Genomic DNA, 4,878 nt, shown 5'->3' on the forward strand with positions numbered 1-4,878 from the left:
TATTGTGGTCAAGTGAGTTTTTTATGAAAAAATAAAATCTAAATGTGCATTTCATCTGTATCCCTAACTTCACTTTCTTGTTTGTATTTTAAATTATTATTATTATTTTTGTTTGGCTAATATCCTTACTTAAGTGAGAATCCATTTTAAAAAGTGTTTACTTGCATATTAATGTATGTAGCTTTACATTCTAAGGTGTACATACATACACACTGCATGGCCACTTTATTAGGACCTGCACCTAATGCCGTGTTGAGCCACTGTTTTTCCTGGTCACAGCCTTGACACATTATGGCATAGACTCCACCAGGTGATGGAAGGTGTCTTGAGAAATATGAATCAATTCAGTTTAGATCCAGGGATTTTGGGGGATGCCTGTAATCATGCTTCTCAAACGGTGGATAGATACAGGGGTGAAATTCTGCCGGTACTCACCGGTACTCCGTACCGGGACTTATTTAATCTGCTTTTCATCCAACACGGATGCATTCCATCCACGCACACAGTCCACTAGCACAACATTTCTCAAATGCACTTTCATTCAGCACAGTTCGTGTTGCTTGCATTCTGTTTCCTCATACTGCTTCTGTTTCTGTTAGCTGCTATTGGCCACCATTGATGTCAGTGTAATAACTGCATGTTGATTGGCCGAGCTTTCATTCTGATCAGATTTCATTTTGGCATGAGTCACAAATCTCCGCCCATTTCACTTTGTGTCAGTTCTCATTCGTTGATCAATGACAGAAGACTTTAGCAGTGCATCATGAAAACAGCGGTATGGTGTAATTATCATTATTATGAAGTAATAATTATTTTTTATAGTGCAGTGCAGAAACTCTGAAATATTCTAAACAACCATTGCTGCACATGAATTTGAAGGCAACAATCCACATCGGTATTCGCCATAAATGACATAGTTGATAAATATTAGAAATAATTATCATAACTCGTTTTGCCTTGCATCGATTTACCACATTGCCATAATTTGTGCAAAATTTTCTAAAATGGCAAGTGATGTGTGGGACAGTAGGGATTAACAATAACTTAAAAAAACAGGATCACAGTGCAGCTTCAGATTTGGTAAGCGAGTCAGAATGGTAGGTTATGGATGTAACCCTGGTTCCCTGAAAGAAAAGATGACCGCTATACTTTTGGGATATGCCTGCTTGTCAGGTATTCGCTGAGCATTTTATATCAAAGCTGCCGATAGGCTCCTCCGCGGAGTAACGTCCTCGGTCCCGCCTTACCAAGGTAATAAATAGGCACGGAAACGTCAGTCTCTTTTGCATTGAACCCGCGAATGTGAGTGATGCAACCTCATAAGGTTGGCGGTCATCTGCTCTTTCAGGGAACCAGGGTTACATCCGTAACCTATCGTTCCCTGTCAATTTGAAGATGACCGCCAATTATACTTTTGGGAAAGTATACCAGAGCCGTCGTGAGGGAGAATGAGCGGACAGCATCTGAGGGACATCAGTGTTGGTGGTGTGAGCGTGCAACCTCAAAGACCCTAGTGCCTATTAAAGGCATAGAGGGATCTACGACATTAAGTCAGTAGAACCTGGTAAATGTATGCAGGGTAGTCCAGCTAGCCACAGTACATATATCTGTCAACGAGGCACCTCTGGAGAGGGCCCATGACGTAGCCACACCTCTGGTTGAGTGCACAGTCACCCTCCCAGGTGGGGGTAGGCCGGCATTAGTATACGCAGTCAAAACCAATTCCACAATCCAATGGGACAGTCGCTGCTTAGACAGGGCTTGATCTCGGGTCCATTTGCCATTACAAACGAAGAGCTGGTCAGACTAACGCAGCACTCTTGTTCTATTCACATACCATCTCAATGCCCGAACCAGGCAGAGGGAATTCAATCTCCTATCCGTCTCCTCTGCAAAGGGAGGGGGATGGAAAGCTTCTAGTTCCACTGACTGATTCACGTGAAAAGCTGTAATCACCTTAGGGAGGAAAGCAGTGATCTTGCGCAATGACACCGTTTCCATTGTCCCAAATACAGGAACTGTGCACGGACAGTGCCTGTAGCTCACTGACCCGCTTAGCGGAGGTGATAGCTAATAGAAAGGCTGTCTTCATAGAGATACGTCAGCTCTATGGAATGTATAGGCTCAAACGGGGCCTTAGCGAGAGCCTCCAGTACCACATCTAGACTCTATTCGGGGAGGACGTCCTTTATAGGAGGACGTAACCGCCAAGCACCCTTTAGAAAACGGGTCGTCAGTATATGAGCGCCCGGGGATACTGAGTCAATGGGAACACGGCATGCAGATATGGCTGCTAGGTACACTTTCAATGTAGAGGGGGATTTACCCACCTCTAGCAGATCTTGCAGAAACTGTAAATAATTGCCTCCGGCCATGCACCAATATTGAAAATATTTCCACTTGTAGACTCTTGTGGAAGAAGCCCTAGAGTTCTGCAGTGTATTGACTACTGCGTCTGAGAGCCCTAAGGCGGACAGACGGTCCCGTTCAGGGGCCAGACCCACAGTTGGAGTCTGTCCGGTTCTGGATGCCAGAGGGTGCCTTTCGCCTGACTGAGGAGATCCATGCACAGCGGGATCTCCCAGGGCTTGCCTCGCAGCAGCTGGCAGAGGTTTGAAAACCAGATTCTCCTGGGCCACCAGGGGGCAACCAGAACTGTCGCTTCCTCTCTCCTGACTTTCTCGAGGAAGGCAGGGAGCAGCAGTATAGGCGGGAAAGCGTATAAAGGCGCTTTGGGCCATTACTACGCTAAGGTGTTGACGCCTAGTGGACCTCTGCAGCTGCGGAGGGAGAACCACAGGGGGCAATAGGTCATCTCTGCCATGGCAAAGAGGTCGACCTGGGCTTCCCCCAAAGCATTCACAAATGCGCTTCACCACCTGAGGGTGCAGTCGCCATTCTGACAGGTGTGGACCCGCCCTGGAGAGGAGGTCCAACGCCTAGTTCACCACTCCCGTGAGAGGTGCCTCTGTGCCCAAATTAGCAGCCTAAAGGCTATGCGCTGTAACCCCGGTGACCGAAGCCCTCCCTGGTGGTTCACAAACTACTGACATGTTGTCCGTGCGGACAAGGCCATGTTTGTTGCGGAGCACAGGGAGAAAATGTTGCAGCACGAGGTGGACTGCTGTCAGCTCTAGCGCATTTATGTACAGGGACATCCAGCGGCCCGACCAAGATCTGCAGACTCCTCTGCCTGCCCAGACCACTGCCCAACTGGAGTTGGATGTGTCTGTCGTCACCACTTGATGGTTGTAAATAACTCCTATCCTTACACCTTCGCTCAGATGAGGGGCTTGCCTCCACCAGCGTAGACGAGACACTGTCAGCCGACGGTGTATGTCGCACTTGGGGTGTAGCTGAAAGGCATTGAGCCACGCTTGAAGCGGGTGCATGTGAGGTAACCCCAGTTGAATAGCTGAGGATGCTTCAACCATCAGACCCAGTAGTTTCTGACACAACACTAATTGCACTGTGGACCCTGGTTGAAACAGGGCCAGGCAGTTGTGAATAGTAGCTACCCTGTCGTACGAACAGGTAGGCTTGCATTGTAAGGGAATCCAGCCGGAGACCCAAATAGACCGTACTCTGCACCGGTGTTAATTGGCTTTTTGCATCATTGAGGGTGAGACCCAGCCTCGACAGATGCTCCGTCACAATTGCTGTGTGGGCCACTGCTCCTTCCTGGGACTGGGAACAAATCAGCCAGTCGTCCAAGTAATTCATCACCCTGATCCCTTGCAGCCACAAGGGAGCTAGGATGGCATCCATGCACTTTGAAAATGTGTGGGGGGGCTAAGGAGAGGCCGAATGGCAGCACAGAGAACTTGAAGACGCTCCCCTGAAAGGCGAAGCTGAGATATTTCCTGTGCGCTGGATGGATAGGAACGTGAAAATACGCGTCCTTCAGGTCCACTGTTGTAAACCAGTCGCCCGGCCAGACAGAATGGAGGATGTGGAGATGTGTGACCATCTGGAACCTCCTCTCCCTCAAGAACCCATTGAGGTGTCTCAGGTCTAGGATGGGGCAAAAGCTGCCATCCTTTTTTGGCACCAAGAAATACCTCGAGTAGAACCCCTCTCTTAGAGAGGTGTGTTCTACGAGACAGATGGCTTGTTTTTGAAGTAGTGTTTATACCTCTCGTTTGTGGGCCAAGACCTGGAGAGGGTCATTCACGGATATGAGCGTGATTCCTCGAAAGGGAGGAGGTCCCAAGTGGAATTGTAGTGCGTAGCTGGTGTGTACAGTGGCGAGCACCCAGGAGTCTGAAGTGCAACTAACTGCACCAGTAGTGCAGATGGTGTTGTGCGAATGGGTGGGACTGAGGCCACAAGTCTTCAGGGCTCCTGCTGGGGCTGCTGAGGCTGTGGTGGAGGCTGCCTGGGGCGGTTCCTCTGGAACTGTCTCCCTGGGCGCTGGTACGCTGGGGTCCCACGTCCAGTGTATCCCCGTCCTTGCTGATGGCCCCTTGTGTTCTTTTATGATGATATGATTCATCAAAACACAATGCTCCCTCAATCGCACCATCGTAATGTATTGATGTGTGTGTACCACTTAATCACAGAGAAATTATAAATTATGATACAGGGCTCCAGACTGCGAATAAAATTGTTACAAAGCAAAAAAACAAACAAAAAAATATTTTGACAACTGTTTTTTAGCACAAAAATGCTGCATCTCCCTTTAAACGCAAGTGTCAATATTTACGAATGCGACATGACGTCGGTCTGTATATTTTAAAAAAAAACGCATATCACATGTTTTAATAAACTGAAGTGTGATAAGGACGGTAACAATTTGATCAAATAAAAATGCTTGTAAGTGCAGAGAGATGTATTAACATCAGCAGAATACGGAACCCCGGTTTCTTGCAACAGTTG

Source organism: Acipenser ruthenus, chromosome 3, assembly GCF_902713425.1.
Source record: "Acipenser ruthenus chromosome 3, fAciRut3.2 maternal haplotype, whole genome shotgun sequence".
Lineage (NCBI taxonomy): Eukaryota > Metazoa > Chordata > Actinopteri > Acipenseriformes > Acipenseridae > Acipenser > Acipenser ruthenus.